At 39.4% G+C, this 25,465-nt stretch overlaps 1 protein-coding gene across 1 annotated transcript in view; it reads right to left on the reverse strand.

Annotated features, from left to right (window-relative positions):
- The window catches only part of STAG1 (stromal antigen 1), a 419,741-nt gene extending 396,816 nt beyond the window's left edge, over nucleotides 1–22,925 (reverse strand). The window contains exon 1 of the mRNA XM_027584268.2: nucleotides 22,693–22,925. The gene's annotated coding sequence lies outside the window, so the exon portion shown is untranslated. The remainder of the gene's footprint in view (nucleotides 1–22,692) is intronic.
- Nucleotides 22,926–25,465: the final 2,540 nt, after the last annotated feature.

The following is a 25,465-nucleotide window of genomic DNA, read 5'->3' on the forward strand; positions in this document are numbered from 1 at the left end:
GGGTCCGTAGTGAGTTCAAGCCCCACGCCCAGTGTGGAGTCTACTAAATAATAAACAAATAATGGCAAACTCCTTCTAACCTCATCCCATGTTCCAAAGACAGTTATTCTCACGTAAATGGACCAAATGATAATATAACCCAGCCTCACTCAAAACTTTATAATTTTTTCCTCTGGAGGAGAGGAAGATTTACAACCTAAACATCCCCTAAAAAGGAAGAGATTTCTTACTGAATGGAGCACTGGGTGTTACACGCAAACAACGAATCATGAAACACTACATCAACATAATAAAAAAAAGGAAGAGATTTCTTAAAAAAAAAAAAAAACTCATATATTTATATAAAAGCATTCCAATTCCTGAGATTGGGAACCTATTTTTAAGTGTTTCTATTTTTAAAAAGACGTAAATTTTTTTCTCCATTTCACTTTTCAAAAGTAATAAATTCTTATTAATAAAGAATTACTAATAGCTTTAGATATGACAATGGCAATGTTTAAGATGTCTAGGATTTGCTTCAAAATAATATGGGGGAGAGGGTTGCTGATATGGGTATAGATGAAACAAGACTGGACATGAGAACAATCCTGAAGCTGGATGATGAGTATGTGACGATTCACCAAACTCTTCTATCTTCATCTGCATGTTTTAAGTTTTCTATAATTGAAAGTTTTTTTTTTAAGTTGTTTTTAATAAAGTGATAAATTCTGACCACTGTTCTATGGAGTCCTTTACTGAAATTTTTCTTCCTGTATTGAAATTTTTCTTTCTGTATTGAAATTTTTCAAGTAATCACATTCACCTAGTAGAAAATCTAGGTTTTTAAAATATTCAGCATTATATTGATATATGTGGAATTTTGGGGTTTTTTTCCCTAGCTGGAGTAGTAAAATCCTGTGATGCCATGTTTCTTATTCACTGACAGCAGTTACTGTCATGTGTGATACTGAAATCTAATCAAATAAGCATCCTAAATATTCTGATAAAAAGAATAGGAAAGCTGAAACCGTCATACATTGGTAAGCAGAAATGTAAAGTTATCACTTTACATTTTAAAAAGTATATATATACCATTTTAAAAAGTTTGGTAACTTCTTAAACGCCAAACATAAATTTACTATATGACCCAGCAATTCCTTCCACTCCTAGGTATCAAGGGAAGAGAAATGAAATAGGTCTACACCAAGACTTGTATACAAATGGTCACAGCAGCATTACTTGCAAGAGCCAAAAAGTGGAAACTCAAATGTCTGTCCATTGGTGAATAAACAAATGGAATACTCTTCAGCAATAAAATGTAAAGTCCCAAAACATGCTATAACATGGATCATCCTTAAAAACATTGTCAAATGAAAGAAGCCAAACACAAGACAACATATTGTATGGTTCCATTTATATGAAATGTCCCAAGAAGGCAAATTTATAGATACAAAAAATAGCTTAGTTCAGAAAGTGACTGCAAATGGTGCAGTTTCTCTTCGGGGTGATGGAAATATTGTAAAAGTCAATTATGGTGATGATTGCATAGTTTCACAAATTAACTAATAATCCCTAAAGTATATATTTAAAAATGAGAGTATTTCATGTTATATAAATTACATAACTGTGATGGAGAAGGGGAAAGAGACAATGAAGAGGAGGAGGACTATCGTGCCTCTAGGATGATAGATGGATAGAGGGATCTTAAAGAAGTAACTTGACCAAAGTCTCAGCTAAATAGATGACAGAGCCAATACTGAAATCCAGGTTTGACTACAAAATCCGTATTCTTCCTACATCCAGAAGGGTGCACTAGAAGCAACGTATATCTTACTCAACTTCGCAAGGATACATTCAATCCACTAGTGAAGCAGTTTATGGACACATAGAAAAGTTTCCTTTAAACTGAAGTAAAGTTATGGTGAGAATTAAATTAGTAAGACTTAAACATAAGATAAATCATCTGCAGAAGGAAGAAAGTAAATACACAAAATCCAAAGAAGGTGGCATGGGAAGCAGGACCCAGACCTTGTCCATGACTATACGAAAGCTGAAACTGAATTAACTGAATAGTGAGGAGTGTTCAAACAAATTAAATTTGGCAGTTTGTCTCCAACACTTTCCCTGGATAGAGTGTACTGACCCAGATCTGCTACAGTGCAGACAGATTTGTCAGGCTATCACAGCTCAATAACACTGACAACTAAAATGATCCAACTCGCTTTGGGTTCACTCCAGGTTTACTGGTCAATCTTCGGATTATAATCTGCGTCTGATACAGGTCTTCCTACAAGAGAAGGCACTGAAAGGTGAGCACAGGTTGACTATTTCACTAGAAAGTTACATTTCTCAATGCATATCAGTAATATGATACCCTGGTTTACTCTTCGGACTTGAAATCACTTGAAACCTACATCACTCCTAAATGTAAATAATAAATTGAACTTCTGAACATACCAATTCTGAGAACCAGAATTTGGTACATAGTTCATCAGTACCTGCCACACTTAGAACTTACTCATCGGGCAGTAAGCCTTCCCGAGAGACACTCTATACTGTCCTGCTCCATGCCTCTGAAACTTGTATTTTGTTTTACAAACTAAATGAATGCTGCTTAGAAATCTACGAATGTACAAAATGTCCCCCCAAAAAAGACAAGTGCTTATATTCATATTTCATAGTCTGCAGAGCACTGTTACATTAGCTCATTTACTAGCCAACATCCTCTGAAATGACCAGGACATACATGTTTATTCCCAATACAAATAAGGAAGTGAGGTAAAAGTAATTTACAAAAGGACATGCTAATAAACACTGACCTGGATTAAAATCCAGGTCTTTAGTCTCTGAATCCAATAGTTCTTCTACTTCATTCACTGCAAGTCTCTAAAAGGCCAACCCAATAAAACCAAGAAGGCCTATGTTTCGGCCAGGAAAACCAATGATTATTTTCTGGTCTTATAAGTGGTCAGAGAAATCCTCTAATAAGTAAGAAAGATAATCTTACAGGGATCAGAATAGACCATGACAGAGAAAAATGTTCAAATTTTAATATAGGAATAAAAGATTTATAAGCAATATGGAAGGAAGTACTAACAGAAATAAGTAGTTTAATTTAGAACCAAATGAAGAATTTTAATTTCGTAAGTAAATGAAAACAAAGAAGTGCCTTCTTTCAGAATCTTGCTACAAAATCTATTTAATGCTCTTTTTGTATTCTTTATCAAAAAGAATGAAACTGCTTATAGAAAGGTAGGGTGAAGCTAATGTTTGGTTCCACTATAAAAGTGGTATCAAGAAGTATATTTCTCTAAACATATGCAAATTTTCCAAACATTCCATTCTAGGTATAATTATCCAAAAGAAATGAGGGTTTAGGTTCACCAAGAAAACTGAACAAGAATGTTCACAACAGCTTTGTCACAATAGCCAAAAAAGGAAAATAGCCCAAATGTCCACGTACAAGAGAATAAATTAATTCATTTTGGTATATTCACACAGAATACTACATAGGAATAAAAAAAGAACTGCTGATACATGCCACAATATGGACGAATCTCACAAAAATCATGTTAAAGCAAAAGAAGCTAGACAAAGTACAAACTTAACTGGTGGCTACAAAAGTTGGAACAGGTGTGGGGAGTTGGAGGGGGAGATAACTGAGAAGAGATACAGAAAACTTCCCGGAGTGCTGGAAATGTTTTATATGTTGATCTAAGAGATTACATGGGTAAAAATTCACCAAGCTTATAAGCAGTGTACTTTATGTATTATTATGTTGTACTGCAATTTTAAAAAGTTAGCATAAGATATTTAGAACCTCTTACACAACAAAGAACTTCCTTTAATCTTAAATTTCAAACACAAAACTATTCTAAGAATGTAACTGTAATTGAAAAAGTGATTTTATACTAAAATTAGCCCACAGTAGAGTCAACCAAAATTACCCCAAAGATACATATTTCAAATTTTGTTCTAAAATTTATATCTTGGTTTGCTGTATGCCTCCATAGGATGGGCAGAGCAAACGTCAGGGTAATCTCTATCTAACCTCATTTCAATCATCTCAACATCTTCCAGAACTAAAATAATAATTAGGGACGCCTGGGTGGCTCAGTCCGTTAAGCGTCTGCCTTCGGCTCAGGTCATGGTCCTGGGGTCCTGGGATTGAGTCCCGCATCCGGCTCCTTGCTTAGCAGGGAGACTGCTTCTCCCTCTGCCGGCCGCTCCCCCTGCTGTGCGCTGTCTCTTTCTGGCAAATAAATAAATAAATAAATAAATAAAATGGTTGATCTTTAAAAAAATAAAAAGTAATAAAATAATAATTAAATCCAAGTTTCTCTTGGGGCGCCTGGGTGGCTCAGTTGTTCAGCATCTACCTTCAGCTCAGGTCATGATCCCAGGGTTCTGGGATCGAGCCCCACGTCGGGCTCCCTGCTCCGCAGGAAGCCTGCTTCTCCCTCTCCCACTCCCCCTGCTTATGTTCCCTCTCTCGCTGTGTCTCTCTCTGTCAAAGTAATAAATAAAAAATCTTAAAAAAAAAAAACAAGTTTCTCAATGAATAGATATGGTCATCTACTGAGAAAGAGAAATGAAGTACTCTGTTATAGTAAAAATTTTTTAATAACTGCTATGAGAAATGAGAAACAACTAGGAATAAAAAAGGATTACTGGGTAATACTGAGGGTCCAATTAAGATTGGAGAGCATGAGTATTTAGTGGCTCCAGTCTGCAAAATTGTAATTTTCTCCAGATGTGCTTAGTAGCTCAGAACCAGGTACATAGAAATAAGAAAGATGAACTGATCTGTGGCTATTAGACAAATGTAATAAAGAGACAAAAGTGCAAAGCAGCTCAACATATTTCAAAAGCTACGTAAGGTTCCAGGCTAGATAAGAAAATTAAAGCAGAAGGGGGACAAAAGCTATCAAAGGACTAAAAGACTCCAGGAGACTGAAAAGAAACTATCAGTGTCCACGTTAAAAAAAAAATTTTTTTTCAAGAGGCACCTGGGTGGCTCAGTTGGTTAAGCATCTGACTCTTGATTTCGGCTCAGTTCATGATCTCAGGGTCATGAGATTGAGCCCCCTCCCCGCACCTTGGGATCCACGGTCAGCAGGGAGTCTGCTTGAGATTCTCTCCGACTATCCCAACCCCCACTCGCACACATGCACTCTAAAATAAATATATAATTTTTAAAAAATTTTTCAAAAAGTTCAAAATATGCAAAAATTCATGAGGAGGTCTTTCATAGCCAAGTACTATTTGTTATTATTATTTTAGAAAATGAATTGCTCCTAACAATTCAAATTTCCTTTTCTGAGAGAACTAGAAAGGTTTCCAAATGGAAAAAAGTTCAAATGTTTGAAGTATTATAATTACAAATCTATATGTTCTTCAACATTTCTAAGTAAATCCCATGATATTTTGAATCAACAAAGGAAGCGTCCACATTTTTTTAAAGATTTTTTTTTTTTATTTATTCATTTTGAGAGAGACAACAAGAGCATGAGCAGGGGAGAGGGGCAGAGGGAGAGTCAGGTTTCCCGCCGAGCAGGGAGCCTGACACCAGGCTCAATCCCAGGGCCCTGAGATCATTACCTGAGCCGAAGGCAGATGCTTAACCGACTGAGCCACCCAGGCGCTCCAAAAGCTTCCAAATTTTTTAGTGAACCAGTGAACCTTTACCAAAAACCTTACTATAATCAAATCAGTCACCCCACACATCAATATAACATCCTTTAATAGACAAGAATTTGTGCATGTGTATCTGCTTAAAGTAAAGTCATATGACAAAATTATTCCCTATTTCCAAGTTCTAGCTTGAACTTAGAATGAAACTGGTTAGTAACAGCACATAATAAATGAATGAAGTAGACAGAGAAAAGGTGACTGAAAAGATTTAGAAACAAACAGCACAATAAAAGAATCTCAGGAAAGAAAGGTATCAGCATATCTGAGGCTATAATGTAATAATCTCTAATTAAAAGGAGTAGGGGTGCCTGAGTGTTTCAGTTGGCTAAGCATCTGACTTCAGCTCAGGTCATCATATCAGGGTCCTGGGATCGAGCTCCCCCCAACCCCAGGCAGGCTCCCCATTCAGCAAGGGTCTACTTGCCCCTCTTCCTCTGCACCACCCCCACTCATGCGTGTGCGCGCACGCTCTCTTAAATAAAATCTTTAAAAAATATTTTTTTCTTTTTTAATTAACATATAATGTATTATTTGTTTCAAAAGTACAGGTCTGTGATTCATCAGTCTTATACAATTCACAGCACTCACCATAGCATATACCCTCCCCAATGTCCATCACCCAGCCACCCCATCCCTCCCTACCCCCCTCCACTCCAGCAAACCACAGTTTGTTTCCTGAGATTAAGAGTCTCTTATGGTTTGTCTCCCTCTCTGGCTTCGTCTTGTTTCATTTTTCCCCTCCCTTCCCCTATGATCCTCTGCTTTCTTTCTCAAATTCCACATATCAGTGAGATCATATGATAACTATCTTTCTCTGACTGACTTATTTCGCTTAGGATAATACCCTCTAGTTTCATCCATGTCATTGCAAATGGCAAGATTTCATTTTTGATGGCTCTATAATATTCCATGGTGTGTGTGTGTGTGTGTGTGTGTGTGTGTGTGTGTGTGTGTGTGTGTGTGTATACACCACATCTTCTTTATCCATTCATCTGTTGATGGACATTTAGGCTCTTTCCATAGTTTGGTTATTGTGGACATTGCTGCTATAAACATTGGAGTGCACATGCCCCTTAGGATCACTACATTTGTATCTTTGGGGTAAATACCCAGTAGTGCAACTGCCAGGTCGTAGGGTAGCTATTTTCAACTTTTTGAAGAACCTCCATACTGTTTTCCAGAGTGGCTACACCAGCCTGCATTCCCAACAGTGTAGGAGGGTTCCCCTTTCTCCGCATCCTTGCCAACATCTGTCGTCAAGCATAGTCTTTGGTAGAAATCTAAATTGCTCAATTTGGATGAACCGAAGTACTATTTATTGAATGTCTCTTACTTTGCCCAGCACTGTGCTCTGCTGCTATGGACCACACAAAAGCCATGTCCTTTCCTTGAAGACATGGAGTAGTAAAGAAAGCCACTACTGAATTATAATTTATCACAGTACTAGTAGTACTTAATTAAGTGCCAAACAAGTAACAAAGTCATAATAGGGTATAAGCAACTTAACAAATCGATTATTTGTCTCTGAACAGGTAATCTCAAAAAACAAACAAAAAATCATGATCATTTGGGGAAATTAATTAGAAAAAAAAATTACTATCAGACATGACAGGAGTACCTGATGTTTCTGTGGTGTCTGGCTATGGCTTGGACTAAAGTGCCACAGCTGTGTTCCTGTTGAAGGGTAGTAGTGGTAAAAGATTTGGGTTTTGTACATCAAAGAAATTATACTCACACACGCATGCATGCACCATTTTATGTACAGGAACTTTGCTTTGGTTAATAAAATTTCAGTATGTTTGCTTTAGGTGATGGTTACCATCCTTTTAACATAATGCAGCAAAACTATAACAATTGGTTTTTTAAAGCTATGTAAATTAAACTAGAACTTACTGTGTAGTGTGAAAAAATGGAGGTTAGGTTCTCTGGCCAAAATTAAGATACATTTGCCACCTACAATTTTACTCTGTACTAATTGTTCTGCTAGTACTGGCATACCCCCTCAAAACATACATGTACACAGTTTCATTGCTTTAATTTTATCACTTAGCTTATACAATATTGCCTAAGAACTATTTACTTGTTGACCTCTTTACCCATTCAACAAATTCTAACACTGTCTGAATAGTTCATTGCAAATGCAAATCTTCACCTCCCAGTGATTTCCTTAAAAGGTAAGTTTTCATAACACAAAAACCATTCATACTATTAACATTACTACCATCAGTGGTACTATTCATCCATTTCTACCCATATCATATGTAAAATGGACTGGTATAGGAAGTTTCACACCATCTTGTATACTTCACCCATTCTACATGTATATTTTTCCCCTTATTTTAACATTTTTGAGGTAAAGATACATCTCACAATCAATGGCATTTTATAAGTGTGCTAGACAGACAGTAATTAAACAGAGCTGTCATTGTTCAAACATGAACTGTCATAGATGTTCACCATGTCATCATCTGAGTTATGTGCATTGTTAGTTTCATGCATGTTGACTTTAAATACCTTTAAAATGTCTTTTAAAATATTCTATAATTTGGCATTGAAATGAACAGTTAATATGTACAAAAGTACAAAAACAGAGATTAGCAAATCAAACATTCATTATTGCTAGCAGTAATCCCAATTCCATGTTTTCTTGTAAAACAACAAGGAAGTGAATTATGGGATATGAGAATAGCCACACACAGATGTACCTGATTGAATTTTGTTGCAAAATACATACAAAAGGACAAGCTATCACATGCCAAGCAGGGCAAATGAAGGCAAAAGAAACTGTCCAATCTCTGAAAATAGATAAAAAATTTCAATAATGAGTGGCTACTGTGACCAATTACAGGCTGTACAGGCATTATGGCTTATGCTTCTTTCTCACTGTATGTAAAATAGTGTCGTGTCTTCTATTAATGGTAAAGATTCTGTGAAAAATCAGAACTCTTCATTCTTGGTCTTCCCTTCAGTCTTCTGCATCTTAGGATGGCACCACCATTCATTCAATTATTGAAGTCAGAAACTTGGAAATCATTGACTCATTCCTTTCCCTCATCACCTACTCTACCTCCACAACACATATGGAATCAGAACACATCTCATTATTACCCCTATTTATAACCATTATATTCTCTGAAGGATTATGTAGAGATTAAATGTCATACGTAATAAACCTAAAGCACTAGAAAGGTGTGATAAATAGCCTGTATTCAATAAATGACAGCTATGTAGGTAGAGCACCAAGCACAATGCCTATAGCAGATAAACAAAAATGCCACTTCATTTTGTTGTTGTTTTAAGTAGGCTCCATGCCCAATGGAGGGGCATGAACTTACAACCCTGAGATCAAGAGTTGCATGCTCAACTGATTGAACAGTCAGGCACCACAAAAAAAGCCACTTCTCTTGCCCCTTTTAATCTCACTCTACCACCAGCTTGCCCTGAATATGGTTAAGAATAGAACTCTGTCCCCAAAAGATACCTTCCCCCTTCTGGACCTCCACAGACATAACATACTGGGTGTAACATAGCTTAAGTTATTCACATACATTGATTAGGGAAAGCCAAATATCCATTAAACAAAACCAATTCATCACAAAATGACCTCAGAAGTACATTGCAATTAGTGTCAGTAAACAGAATAACCATATTAACATTCATTTTTGAACCTAGCTTTAAATCAACCCGGGGGGAGATCTAAATTGCTGTTTAATAATATCAGTGTTGGTTACTAAAAATACCTACTACATCTAACACAAATCTACTTATAGGAAATAAAACAGTAAACTGAGTTCATGATTAGATTCAAATAACAAAGGGCAAAGTACTACAAAGTATTACACAATATTTAGTTAATAATTAGAACAAAATGATTTACCTTAAACCCTCTAAAATACTGTTTGACAGTATTCTGTATTTGCATCTATGGATTTGAAGAAAGTGATAAAGGAGTGTATTACAAAAGGAACATAAAGGAAGCCAAACTGCCAAGGTGTGAATCCTCTTTCTGCTAATTACTAGCTATGTGACCTTTGAAAAATCACTGAACTTCTCTGTGCTTCAGTTTCCTCATCTATAAGCTGAGACTTAACAATAGTACCCACTTCACAGGGTTATTGAAAGAATTAAGTAACATATTAAAATGCTTAGAACAGTGTCTGTTATGTAAGAAAACCTATTAGCTATGATTTAATATTACATTGCTCTTAACTACCGTTATACTATTTTGCTTCTTTGCATCACTTTCATTAATAACTACCATACCAGACAGCACACATACAAAACATACACATCATTGCAGAAAGTTCTACTGAACAACACTGTATCAGACCACAGGATAGTTAGAATGCCTGGTGAAGGTGCCTGGGTGGCTCAGTCGGTTGAGCGTCTGACTTTGGCTCAGGTCAGGATCCCAGGGTCCTAGGATCCCCGCAACAGGCTCCCTGCTCAGCAGAGAGTCTGCTTCTCCCTCTGCCCCGCCCCCCCCGCCCGACTTGTGCTTGTGCATATGCACGCGCTCTCTCTTGCAAAAATAAATAAAACCTTTAAAAAGAGAAAATGCCTGGTGAGATAATGCATATCATTTTCTTCTCTAATTTTTTAAGAAGTGTTAGAAAAAGCACACTCTAGGCCCAAAGCATTTTTTAATCTACTAACTTTGATGTGTAATGAAGAACTTGGGGTTCAGTCCTATTTAACAAGTCAAAGAGTGGGGAAGAAGAGAGCATCTCTAAGGATCTCTTTCTGAGAGATAACCAAATGGGACTTTTTCATTCCCTGTCCACCCTACACATCAAGCTATCCACTAAACTCTCTCTCAGCAAATGGTACCATGCTTAGAAAAAGAATTATCATATTAATTATTAACAAATTAAAAAAGCATATTTGTGACAAACTAATATAAACTTCTTTAACACAGTAAATAAAAGATCTAAAGTATCTAACAGCCTGATTTTAAAATACAGATTATGATAAATGGTATTTTGGGACATCTGTGACATCTGTAAATATGAAAATATTTCTCATTTCTATTAGTAACAAAATCACAGGTATTGCTAGCACAACTGTGATTTGCTGCTCACATAAAAAAATCAAACAAAATGCCAAATCTCACTTACAGGTTAGTGAAGATAAAGACGTGATTATTTTCCAATCTAAGTGCATGAAGCCTGGTTTAAAAAAAGATCTGCTTTGGGGGCACCAAGGTGGCACAATCGGTTGGGCCTCTGACTCTTGGTTTCAGCTCAGATCATGATCTCGGGGTCAGAGTCATGGGATCAAGCCCTGCAGCCAGCTCCACACTTAGCACAGAGTCTTCTTGGGATTCTTTGCCCCTCCTGCTTATTCTCTCTCTCTCTCTCTGAAATAAATAAATCTTTAAAAAAAAATAAAATAGAAAAATAAAAAAAGATTTGTTTTAGGAGATTAGACTTTAGTCACAAAACCCTGGACTCAAACCCACCACTTTCTAGCTAAGTAACACTAGGAAAAGGTACTTAACCTCTCTACCTCACCTGTGAAATGGGAATAATACCAAAATAAGACTGCTGTGCTCTTTGATTACTTTATGCTACTAAATATTTGACACATCCTCAATAAACACATAAACTATTATAATCAGTAACCAAATCTGACAATTACATAGTTTGCAACCCTTGCTATGCATCAAACTCTTCAGTTTGGCACACTAGGAACTCTCATCACTACTTTCAGCTCTGTATTTTAATCACTCCTACATGAACCAATGTTCTGAACACACACTGAACTAATGCTTCATCAACAAGTGGGGTATAGTAGTGCCTCTCAAACCTCAAGCTTTATCAGAGACACCAGAAGGACCTGTTAAAAATTGTTGGCTCTGCAAAATTTCTAATTCAGTTGGACTGGGGAGAGGTCCAAGAACATGCATTCCTTTTTTTTTTTAAATATTTTATTTATTCATTTGACAGAGAGACACAGCAAGAGAGGGATCACAAGCAGGGGGAGGGGGAGAGGGAGAGGGAGAGGGAGAAGCAGACCCCCCGCCAAGCAGGAAGCCCGATGGTGGGGCTTGATCCCAGAACCCTGGGATCATGACCTGAGCCGAAGGCAGACATTTAACGACTGAGCCACCCAGGCGCCCCAGAATATGCATTCCTTAACAAGCTCCCAGATAATAGTGACACTGCTGGTGCATGGACCACACTTTGAGAACCCACTGGTGACTAGATCACAACCTGGTCCCTTTATATTCACCTAAAATGGCATTCCTGTCTCCACCATACCATTTTTGACTGGCTAACTTTCACTGTTCTTTCAAAACTGATATAAGAATTCACCTTCAGGAAGTACTTGCTCACTTCAACAAATCACCTCGAGGCATGTATTACCTACTATAAAACTTGACTAGAAAAAAAACCACTATGGAATGTTCTCAACAGTACACTAATGCTAGCACACATAGACTCTAAGATTTAGGGGAAAAGGCCTCTTTTGGACAGGTGAATTAAAAAAAGTGAAAAAAGCAAATGCACAGTCTATCAAGCAGAATAAAATCTGGATCTCAGCCACCACCCACCGTCTTAGCCAGGTACCTTTATATAGAGCACCAATTCCACAGTCATGATAGCCCTGGCACAGCATTACTACTAAAACACAAATGAAGAGCACTTAGACCAACCCTGGATATCAGGAAAGGAGGGAGAGGAAAGGAGGAGGAATCAGGTTATCAGGAAAGGACTTTTGGAGAAGGTATCACCTAAGTTCTGAATCATAAATTGCTTTCTCTGTACACAGAACAACAATGTCTTTATACATACAGTGTATGGCTCACTGTAGATTTCAATAAATGTATGAATGACTTACAATGAATAAAATTATATGAAAACACTTACTAATCTATCTCTTTCTCAACAAATAAAGAAGTAAACACACACCCATAGCTGGCACCAAAAGCTATCAATACTATCTAAATATCAACGTTTTTGGTCTATATACTTATCAGCTAGAAGAAAGCACAAATTTTTCTAATAACCAATGGGAGATCAAAGGCAAAAGGAGCCTGCTGAAGGCAAAAGGAGCCTGCTGAAAATGCACTTGAGTTTTTCAAAATTAAAGACTTTCAAATAAAAACCTCTGCATTATCTGATTCAGAGCTGATTTTCTGATTATTTCCGTAGGCACTAAAAAATTTACAGGCATTTTGGAAACTGGGTCCAAGACACTAAGCTTACAACGAAGAAACTGAGGTCCAGAGAAGTAATGATTCAAAGACACATGGTTAGTAAGTGGTAGAGCTGTAATTAAAACTCAGGTCTCTAGCCCTTCACTAGTTTTCTCTCCCCTACACCATGCCTCTTTACATTTATAAAATAAAATACAAAACAGGGCACCTGGGTAGCTCAGTTAAGCGTCTGACTCTTGTTGATCTCAGCTCAGGTCTTGATCTCAGGGTCGTAAGTTCAAGCCCCAAATAAAAATACTAAATAAAATACTAAATATCCATAACTTAAAAACAGATTAACCAGGGTTTTGTACCTGTACCTCACTTTTATGAGAGGAAAAAGCAGTCATCTATCATTTTATCTAGCAACTTACTCAAAGTGGTAACTTTAAACATAATCTGCTCGATAAAATTCATTCCTAGTCTGTTTGCAAAATTATACATGCAAAACTAATATTTTTAAATAATAATACTGATACAGCCATCAAAATTTCTCCATTACCAAGAAGGCATTATAATACCTTTCCAGGATGCGGTTCTTTCTTAAGAAAGAAAAAAAGAGCTCAACTTTTGAAATATGTTTAACAATAAGCAGAAAATTCTGGCTATAATCCTCATCTCAATTAACTGGAATATCTCATCCTCTGACCAGTCTCATTAATAAAGTTTTAATCTACTGCTAGTTCTATGTGCTGATAAGAACCAATTAATTAAAATGCTTTGCAAAGTAACCTCATTTATCTATATTATAATTTTATTCAACTTTTAAAGATTAATGTCTTTAGAATTTATGTGCAATGCAATACAACCTAATAGTTAAAACCTAACTCGTTAACTTCTACAACAACCCATGACAGAAGTATGCTTTTATTCCCACTTCAGAGAGGAGAGGCTCTGTAGTACCTCTCTGTACCCTCTATAAATGAGGGTTAAGAGAGGTTATTAAAGAACTCACCCACGTTTACATACCTAGGAAGGGGCTGCATCAGAATTTAACACAAGCAGTGTGACTCAGGTGCCAGGAACTCTCTTGGACGATGGCTTTCTTAGCCATTTATCATGTGACAGTGCTTCCTTCATGTGTAAACGTATGAACTTTTTCACTGTCCCTAGCAACGCAAGATACACGCTAAGGCATTTTCTTCCCAAAATGTAATTTAAGCTTGAACAATAAAGTACAACACAACTTAAGACAATTTCAGCTTTTATATCCTTTGTTATGTCATAAAAATTTCTGCACATTTGCTACTTTATACTATCACTACTAGAGAACAGAAGAAGCCTACCTCTCAGTCCTGTAACTGAGACAGGAAAAAATAATAACCTAATACAATCAGGGTCAACAAAGCTTTAGAATAAAAGAGGGAATGAAGTACCTCAAAAGAGACAACCAGGTCATGTTTATGCTTGACTATGTATAAAGCATATTTTGTCTGCCTAAGATTGAGAAGATAGGCAATGGTGTCTCCAAACACCTACCTGGACTGTGAAACAATCCAACAACTATGAAGAGAAATTTTGCCAGAGAGCCTAAAAACAGTACAGGTAATATTTAATTATTAATGTTACTTTGATCAGAAAATAAAAGGGACTCTGCTGAAAAACTCTTCTGACTCTTATCATTTCCAAAACATAATGTATTTATTATTTGGGGGGAACTGACAGGGAGAAGGCCATCTCCCCTTAATTTTGCAGGTTCTGCTTCCAAAGTATCTTGAATCTAACCCCCTCCACAGCATTTCATGTGTTATTCCTATTAGTTTGCTTTGTTACTTTGTTATTGTAAAATGCTTTTGGAACATAGTAAATACTCAATGAATATTTTCTTATACACATGTAACACCAGAACAAAGACATGTGGAGACGGGCTAGGATACAAGAATGTTATCCAATTTGCTGAAAGCATAAAACTCAAAGAGAAGCACAGTATAGATATAGAGCTGAAAAGCTACATTGCAGCCATGTGAGAAATATAAGGAAAACTTAATCACAAACAACATAGGGAAAACTAAGAAAATTCATTGGGCAGTTCTGGGAGGCAATTCTCCATGGGTCTTTTACTTTTCTGCATGTCTTGAAAACAGAGGCACTGAATGCCTGTGTCCCAAACTTTTCAAGATTATCTACATAATGAACAGTGCTGGAAAGAGAAATAGCATCTCCTCCAGAGAAAAGGGGAAGCATGCTTACTATCCATTATAAGGATTCAAGTTTCCCTAAGCCTCAGATTCCTCTCCTGTAACCAACCTACTACATGTACAGATGTCATATCTTCACACTAGTGTGTGCAAACTGGGGCTCAGAGATCTGATGCAAATGCTGATTCTGTCATGTGTTAGCTGTATGGTCTTGGGACAATTAGTCTACAACACTAGAGGATACTGTACAGTATGAACACCACCACTTACCACCACCGCTATTGCTGTAGTGCGCTGTTCTCTTCCCTAATCAGGGAGCCTCATGGCTCCCACCAGCATCCATTAAACTGTGGCAGGTTAACTTGTTAGCCTTCAAATACAATAAAATCGCAGGCCTTTAACCATTCATGACAGGCATTAGCACATAATCAATGCTTACTATAAATGAGAGATTCTACTTCCATATTATCAGAAAAAAGCAAAACAAGAGACGCCTGGCTGGCTCAGTTGGTTAAGCATCTGCCTTCAGCTCAGGTCACGATCCAGGGTCCTGGGATCAAGTCCTGCATCTGCATGGGGCTCCTTGCTCAGCGGGGATCCTGCTTCTCCCTCTGCCTACTGTTCCCTCTGCCTGTGCTTTCTCTCTAATAAATAAATCTTTAAAAAAAAAAAAAGAAAAAACAACCATATGCTGCCTTTAAGAGGTACAAGTGAAACACAAAGAAAATGAATTTTTAAGTAAATCAGTGAAAAAAGATATATAATGGGAACATTAAGTTCAAGAAAACTGAAGTGGTTCTATTAACATCACATAAAATAGACCTAAAAAAAAAAGTATTACCAGAAAGAGAAATATTTCAAATGATAAAAAGATCAATTCATCAGGAAGACATATTATGTATTGTATGTGCTTAATAACACAGCTTCAAAACACATGAGACAAAAATTGACAGAATTAAAGGAGAAAAAGACAATTGCAAGAAACAGGCAACTATGACTGAGGTCATAGTTGGATATTCTAACCTCTCAGCAACTGATAAAACTACATTCCCCCTCCAAACAAAACAAAACAAAACAAACAAAACACCAGCAAATACACAAATGATTTGAAAATGCTACCAACACACCTTAATCTAATTGATATTTACAGAATACTATACCCAACAACTGCACAATACATTTTTTTCAACTGTGAAAGGTACATTTACCAAGACAGACCATGAAACAAGGTTCAATAAATTTAAAGGAATTAAAATCACACAGAATATATTCTGACCTCAAAAAGAAATTAAGTTAGAAATCAATAACAAGATATCTAAAATCATCCCAAATATTTGAAAATTAAACACAAAAAAGATTTTATTTGACAGAGAAAGAGACTTGAGAGGGAACACAAGCAGGGGGAGTGGGAGAGGGAGAAGCAGGTTCTCCGCCAAGCAGGGAGCCCAATGTGGGGCTTGATCCCAGGACCCTGGGATCATGACCTGAGATGAAGGCAGACACTTAACAACTGAGCCACCCAAGTGCTCCATAAACACTTTTTTATAAAGATTTTCTTTATTTGAGAGAGAATGAGAGAGACAGCACGCGACAGTCAGAGGGAGAAGCAGACTCCCCACTGAGCAAGGAGCCTGACGCATGACTCGATCCTGGGATTCCAGGACCATGACCTGAGCCGAAAAGGCAGTTGCTCAATGAATTGAGCCACCCAGGTGCCCCGAAAATTAAACACACTTTTAAGTAATCCACATGTCAAAGAAGAAATTACAAAGCAGCCTAGAAATTATTTCAAACTGAGTAACAAAAATACAACATATCAAAATTTGTGTAATACAGCAGTGCTTCCAGGAAAAGTGACAGTTTTGAATGCTTAAATTAAAAAACAAGAAATGTCTAAAATATATGACTTAAGATTCCACTTTAAGAAGCTAGAAAAAAAGAGCAAACATGTGGAAGACAGCAAATTATAAGGAAAAGAACAAATGAGATAGAGAAAATAAATGGTGAAAACTAGCAATGTTATTACTTGAAAATAATATTGGTAAACCAAGAATGATACCAGTCAAGAAAAAAAGAAAGAACATACTAACAACACAAGAAATTAAAGAGGCGATATCACTACAGATCCTACAGACATTAGAAGGATAACAATGGAACCATGTAAACAATTATATCAATAAATGAAATGAGATGAACAAATGTCTTTAAAAATACAACTTACCAAAACTGACAAGATGAAACAAAATCTGAATAGCCACAGGTCTACTAACAAAATTGAATTTGACTATTACCAAAAACCTTCCCACAAAGAAAATTCCAAGTCTAGATGGTATCACTGGTGAATTGTAGTAAACATTCCATTAAGAATTAATATCAATGTTAAACAAATTCTTTCAGTAAATAAAGGAACACATCCCAACCTATTTTCTGAGACCATCATAATTGTTATAATGAAACCTGACAAAGACATTACAACCAAAGAAAACTACAAAGCAATATCCTTCATGAATATCCCCAAATCCCTAACATTAAATATAAAAAGTATAATACTCTGTGACCATGTGAAATTAACCTAGGAATCAAGGTTCTTTTAACTTTTGAAAACCACCATTTATCCATTCTACCACTGACGGACACTTTGTTTCTAAATTTTGGCTACTGGGATGCCTGGGTGGCTCAGTCCGTTAAGCGTCTGCCTTCCGCTCAGGTCATGATCCCAGGGTCCTGGGATGGAGTCCCACATTGGGCTCCTTGCTCGGCGGGGAGCCTGCTTCTCCCTCTACCTGCCACTCCCCCTGCTTGTGTGTGTGCACACTTCGCTCTGACAAATAAATAAATAAAATGTTTAAACATAAATAAATAAAAAAACTTTGGCTACTGGAAACAAGGTTATTGTGAACATTTTTATTCACGTTATCTTCAACTTACTAGATAAAACAAATTTTTGTGCAAAATGATTGTGTCAGTCTAGACTCCTGCCAAAAACGGGAGTATTCTCCACATTCTCACCAACACTTGATATTATCCGAAAGCTTAATGTTTGCCAATTTGATAGAAGTGAAATGGTTTCTTCTTATGGTTTTACTTTGTACTACTCTGATTACCAATATTCACTGCTTTTCCAACTTTGAGTCATGGTATCACTTAGATGAGTTGCAACCAACATTCTTAATTTAAAAAACAAAATCAGAAAATATCAGAGAGCACTACATAAAGGTTAAATGTTATTTCTTGAAACTTTTATTTCTATTGTGTATGTGTTTGTACTGGGTCACAATATAAAATGTTTTTGTTAACTGTGGGCTTTTAGCAAGTTAAAAGCCATTTTTATAGCTGTTTCACTACAGCAAAACTCTATAGAGACATTTGGGCAACTTATTTGGGCACCATTTAGGCCCATAGCACAAAGCAATGTATTTTATGAAAGTAGGACCTGAGATGTCCTTCAAGCACAACCTGGCAAAAACAGAATTAGAAGAGGGGAAGGAAAAAAACCTGAAGGAAGCAATAAGGGGTGAATTATATGAGGAAAAGATTCTATAAAACCAACTGATCTATGACCTACTTAAAGCTCACTTTAAAAGAATCATATTTCTCAATAAAACACGTTTCTCTCAGCACTAAGATAGGAAGCTGGGGTCCTATCCTCTTAACTATTGAAATGACAGAAAACTGACCCCTCCTTCTCTAGAGACATTACCCTAATTCCCATCTCAAGATTCATCTCATTCTAGGGTTTATGCAAGAGCATTCTTTTAGATCTCTGCTTCTACCTTTCCCTAAGAAGTGTCACAGTAGCTAGAGACATCTTAATTCTAAAGATTTATATTTATTCAGCTAACAAAGATTTACCAAGCCCCTACTATATCCCCTCTCTATAAAGAAATTAAGTTGTATATCCCTCACAATTTTAACTCCTTGGTTATATTCTTTAAAGCTTAATATCCTTAACTAAAACTAATTGCCTCCTCTTGAAAATATTTTTCTTCTTAGACTCAAAACATCCCACATACCATGACCCAACTTCTGCTACGTTCTTTGCTCACCAATAATATCCCTACTCTAACCCTTTCAAATAATTCTTTTTCATAAGAATTTCTTTCTTACAAACTGTGAACTAATCACACCACAACTGTCTGGTGCAATGAGTGTGAATCTACCTGTCACTTAATAGGAGTGTGATTTTAAGCATTAAAATCTCTTACAAGACTCAATCTCATCTCTAAAATGGGTAAAACAAGGAATAATGACAATTACATAATCTCCCATTGCCTTTTTTATTACCTAAGAATAGGTATTATTGCCTTTTTTATTACCTAAAGTTTAATTTTAGTTTTTAATTTCCTCTAAATACAACAAATTGTTTTCATAGAGGCACTTAAAGTGAGATACCAGGAAATATGGGAAAGAAAAGGTTTAAAGACATATGAGTAAACTTGTCAAATGGGTTATTGCTCTCCCTCTGTTCTCTCCTATGTATTTCCAGATTCTAAGAAGGCAAAAGTAAAAATACTTCTTTCCCAATGGCAGACAAAATTCTAAGAACCCTCAATGACCCAATCGCTATAAATTCCCCTCCCTTTGACTGTGGGGAGGCCTGTAAATATAATGGGATAGCATCACTCCAGTGGCTGTTATATGGCAAATAGATTCTGCATATGTATTTAAGGTCCCTAATCAGTCGAGTGGCCCAAAAGGAAATTATCCTGGGTGGGTCTGACTGAACCAGATGAGCTTTAAAAAGGGGTCTTAAAGGAGAGTCTAGAGGTCACAGACAGAGGAAGTCAAGGAGACTGGCTCCTGCTTGTCTGAATAAAAGCAACAGTAGTCATACATGAACTGCTTATGTGCACTAGTGGTAACCTAACCAAAAGCTATTAAGAAGAGGGACTTATAGCCTCAGGAAATTAACTGTGCCAACAATTACTGAACTTGGAAGAACACCCTGAACCTCAGATAAAAACTGTCAGCCACAGCTGACATCTTGATGAGATTATCTGGTGAGATGCTGTACAAAGTCCTGCTACAAAGCACCCAGATTTCTCACCTACAGAAACTGTGAGACAATAACTGGGTGTTGTTTAAGCTGCTAAATTTGTTGTACTTTGCTATACATCAAAAGAAAATGAATACACTCCCTCACTACAGGACTAAGCAAAAAGAAAAAAGGGGGAAGATGAAACAGGGCTTTAGCTACCTCCATTCTGACCTCAGTCTGTACTTTATTAATTAAGCTCCTCTTTCTGGCTATCTCTTAACTCAGACAAAACACCCTACTGGCAAAGCATCCCTGATAAGAACCAAAACTACACCCACAAGCAATAAGGACTGCCCTGAGCCACCAAGCCGCATGTGACAGACCCTAAGACAATGATTGACCTGACCTTCACTGCCCACCTGCATGTGTACCCAACCATCTTTGATCCACATTTTCCTTATATAAACTTAGAAGTTTGAACATTTGGGAGAGACAGTTCTTCCAGTGTTGGCCTCACCGAAATAAACTGTTTCAACCACCTTTCGTCTCTCTGCCTTTGGATTTTGTCAGCAGGAAGTGGCTGGACCCAGTCTGTTTGGGACCCCTAGAGCCAGGTGCTCTTGTACCCCTGCACCCAGGCTACAAAGAAATGTACCTTTTTCCTCAAGGTGCATTAGATCGCCTCACAGCATTGATTATGAAGATACACTGATCCAGAATCAAGGGGGAAAGGCTAAAACTGCATAAAATGTTTAAAGTTTTAACTACAAAGAAGGGCTTTTTCCATACACATCTTGTTAAACAACTACCATATAATTTAATACCTTCATTTTAGTGATAAGAAAAGTAAACCTCAAAGAGTGACACCCCAAAGATAACAAACCTTGGGCATGTTTAAAGTAACTTCAGTCCAGGGCTCTTTCCCCTACACCACACCCCCCCTTAAGGCTTTAAAAGAGCCATTCAAATCAGCAGTAATTATATTACTGTCTTCAACGGAAGAAATCCAAGTAATATAATTTCCCACATTTCACATCCATTTCAGTATCTCCTAGCTCTGTCAGAACATCAAAACCAAAGTGGATACTGAGAAATTTCCACTCAAAAGTAGTTTGGTTGTAAAAATGACCATTGGTAAACCACTTGATTAAATTTAAAATAATTTTGAAAAATATAAAGAAAAAAATTTAGAACACCTGTAGGTTTTCCAGAACTTTATTTAGAAAGCAAGCAATTTGTGTTACAAGTGTTCACAAAAATCAAAAGCAAGTAGACAACCTTTCCGGATCTTTCAGTATTTCCCCCCTTCTGCAATTTTTTAAAATGAAATCACTATAAGTATGAAAATACAGTACAATATATCATACAATAAACGTTATTATTTTCACTGTTGGGTATACTTCCTTAGGTATAGTTCACCATCAAAATTTGCAATTTTCTTAAAAACACACACGGAAAACTAAAGGAGTCATATTCAAATTCCACATAAATCACAAATCAGAGAACTTTCTCTACACCAATTCAAATACTTTCACAAACACTGTATTTCCCTAAGAAGATGGAAAATATAGTCCTTTTTAGTCACGACCACGATTAGGAATAAACTATATTCACCATCTTAACAAGAACTTTAACAGCAAATAATTCGCTATCGTCACAAACTGCATTGTTTTGGGTCCATAAGCGTCCAAACCATTCCATGATTTACACGCCCCGGGCACGATTCTCTGCAATGTGAAGAGAATCGATAACATTTCAAATGTGGGTAGAAAAGGTGACGTGCAATCCAAGACCTGAAAAAATTTTTAAGTCCCTAGAGCACACAAGAAGCACCCAGTTCATACCCTCCAATCGAGGCCCAGGTCTAACTCCAGGCACTCCAGTTTCCCAGCTCTTCACCCCGCCCCCACCCCGAGAAAGGAGGGAAAACAACTTTTATTGGCCTCTTATCCCGGGGAATTGGCAAACTAGCGGGGCAGTGCTCTGGCCTGAACACGTCTCACAGGGAGGCCTCCGTCGGGGGCGGGGAGGACAGATAGCGGGAAAGCCCGGCTTCGACGCCCCTTCTCCCCCAGTCGCCAGCCCCCTGCCCCACCCCACCGAGAAGATGTCTCGGCCGGCCGCCACGCCGAGCGACCCCCAGGCCCCTCCGCTGAGGCGAGCTCGTTGTCATGTGACGACGCCGCCGCTAAAACACCGCAGAAACGCAGGGCGGCGGGCGGCGGACAGCATTCGCACCAGCCCGCCTCGACCCGGCCCCGCCGGGCGCGGGCGAGTCCCGAGAGTCCGGGCGGGGGGGCGGAGGGCGGGCTTGGCGGCGGGCCCGAGCGCGCCACAAAGGCTTCCGCGCCCGTCGCTGTAGTGCCCGAGCGGGCGGGGGCAGAATTTTCGGGCCCGCGGGAGGGGTGGGGAGGACCTAGGGCTCCGGGGTGCCCGCCGCGCCCACAGGCGCCCCCCCCGGGCGCCCGGACAGCCAGCGACTGCCGCGCCCCGCACAGGCCCGCGCGGCCTCCCTCCCCCGCGCGGGGCCCGCGCCCGGCCCGCCCGCCCGCTCGCTCGCTCCTCGCTCGCGCTCCCTCGCTCCCTCGCTTCCTCGCTCTCGCCCGGCCTCCATCTTGGATCCGCGCTTCCAGCCCCCGCGCCGCTGCCGCCGCATTCCCCCTTTCCCGCCCCCCGCCGCCGTCGCCGCCGCCCGCACTCACCTCAGCTGCCCATCCGGGCGCCGCCGGCCGTCGACCTAGTTTCCCCCCAAAAGTCTCCGGTGTGTTATTCCCGATGTGGGGGGGTTGTTACGGGGTGGTCGCCGGGGGTTCGGGAGCGGGGGCCGCGCCTTCAACGGAGCTGCAATCCTAACCCGCCATCTGGTGGCATTTTCCACACGCCAATGGCGCCGCTGCAGACTTGGGTCCGGACCGCCCTCTGCTGGCCGCGACGCTTACTGCCTAGCTGACGGGACGGGCCTGCCCGGAAAAGGGAGGGAGCTGAGGCGCGAGCAGGGGGCCGCGGCGGGGACGCGCGCAAACGCTTTCCTGTGGGGATTGCACGCACGCGCACCAGCGGGGCGGGAAACGTGGCCGCTGCGTGGAGACTCCGCCCCCGCACAGAGCGGTAGCCTCGCTCAGCCAATCGCAATCGGCGGATACCTCTCGGTGAGGACGTTGTGGACGGTTCTTGGGCCGCCCGAGGCTGGCGGAAGGACGGCCACGGTGGCGCCTGCGCGCCCGGCTAGCCGAGTTGCCGCCCGCCATTTTCGGAGCTTCTCCGAGACCTGGGAGGGAGACCCGCCCCCGGCCCCTTCACTGAGGCCCCTCCTCAGGTCTCGAGACTGATGTTTCCTTGCAGGTCCGCCTGACTCGTGCTGTTCCCACCCCACGTCCGGGACACGCTTTGCGGAAACGGGAAGGGAGTAAAAGAGCCAAACCCTTCTCCCGCCTCTCCTGCTTTTTAAAGAGGGTCTCTGAGCTTAGCATTGTGTTAGCTACTTATTGTTGACTGTTGGCAAGGCGCTTTCGCGAGTGAGGGTGAAAAGGTTTCGAGAACTGTTTCGGCCCTCCCATGCCGATTTAGACGCTACAGTGCCTGCCCCAGGCCGATTGGCGTCGTCCCTGCCTCTGTAAAGCAGATTCACTCCTTAGTGCCGGCTTTGCCTAAGGCGGCAGCATTGGCTAGTTAGTGAAAAAGGAATGTAGCTAGACTGGGAAAATACAGCCTCAGCTTTGGAATGCGATTTCTCTTCCCACAGCAGAGGACTACTTTCAGTGGCTCTGAAATGGACGTGAGAATTGACTAACGTGAGATCGTGACCAAAATATGCCCTTGAACGTCGCCTCTTCCTACCCGCCTTTCCGTGGCTGTGGCTCCTACCTTTAACCTGTTCACAACTTTTTAATACGCAAGTGAATCCTTAATCTCCCAAGTCATCAGCCCCACTTGTGACTAAATTCTCTGTTGCTAGAGCCAGCGCTTTTAATATTGCCTTAGAATCGCTCGATTCCTTTACAGTCCTTAGCCCATCTCCAGTAAATTACCCGTTTCTGTTTTCTTTCCCAAAAGGTCACAAAGTGTGTGGCTGTTTCACTGGAGGAAGTTGCAACCCGTCTAAACACACGCACACACATCTCTGGTTGGTTTCTTTTATATTCTTTGCAAAGGCTATTTCCAGCTTTCCTTATTATTGCCGGTCGCAATCCATACTAATAGATAACTTCATTTAGTTTCCAGGGATCAAATCTATGGGACTACAAATTCTCCAATTTGATAGTCTCTCCATCTTGAAGTATCTGTAGTCACATTCTGTTCATGATCTGAAGAATTTTCACCAAATCAACCTGTTCTTCCCTTTCCAAAGCCAGTCCTCTTTGGACTATGTATGCTATCCCTTCCCACTTCCTTACACCACTACTTTTGTAAGGTTTTGTATCTTCAATGCCTTATGCACCAGCTTCTTCCTTTCTGCTTTTCAGCACACAGTTTCCATGGTCTTTTTTAAAATTTCAGCGCTACTATTCTCTCCAGTTACTGTATCATCAACCTTCCTTTCACAGTCACATTTCTGAAAAGCAGCCACCGCCTTCATTTACCCTTTATTCCTTACCTTGTATTAATCAGACTTCATAACAGCAAAATGAAATTACACTTTAAGATCAACAGGGTTCTACTTTTCTCTTTTTTGCCGCCATCCCTGCGTGGCTGGTTGCTTCTCGCCATGTCTTCTCACAAGACTTTCAGAATCAAGCGATTCCTGGCCAAGAAACAAGCAGAATCGTCCCATTCCCCAGTGGATTCGGATGAAAACTGGTAATAAGATCAGGTACAATTCCAAGAGGAGGCAGTGGAGAAGAACCAAGCTGTGTCTATAAGGCGTCACACATCATGAGATGACACACTTAATTGGCACACATATTTAATTAAGCTTAGAATCGCTCGATTCCTTTACAGTCCTCAGCCCATCTCCAGTAAATTACCCGTTTCTGTTTTCTTTCCCAAAAGGTCACAAAGTGTGTGGCTGTTTCACTGGAGGAAGTCACAACCCATCTAAACACACACACACACACACATCTCTGGTTGGTTTCTTTTATATTCTTTGCAAAGACTATTTCCAGCTTTCCTTGTTATTATTGCCGGTCTCAATCCATACTAATAGATAACTTCATTTAGTTTCCAGGGATCAAATCTATGGGACTACAAATTCTCCAATTTGATAGTCTCTCCATCTTGAAGTATCTGTAGTCACATTCTGTTCATGATCTGAAAAATTCTCACCAAATCAACCTGTTCTCCCCTTTCTATCATGTGTTCTATCATTCTGTAAACATCCTTCCTACCTGGCCATAGACTTGTCTTATCATGGAAATGATTTTTCTCTGTGACTATGCCTCTGCACCAGTAGGTTGGTTCAGTAATAAATGTGAGACCTTTCGGCTCTACTGCTGTTGTGTTTCTGATTGTGAAGTATTGAATTCCCCCACCTGTCAG

Source organism: Zalophus californianus, chromosome 1, assembly GCF_009762305.2.
Source record: "Zalophus californianus isolate mZalCal1 chromosome 1, mZalCal1.pri.v2, whole genome shotgun sequence".
NCBI lineage: Eukaryota > Metazoa > Chordata > Mammalia > Carnivora > Otariidae > Zalophus > Zalophus californianus.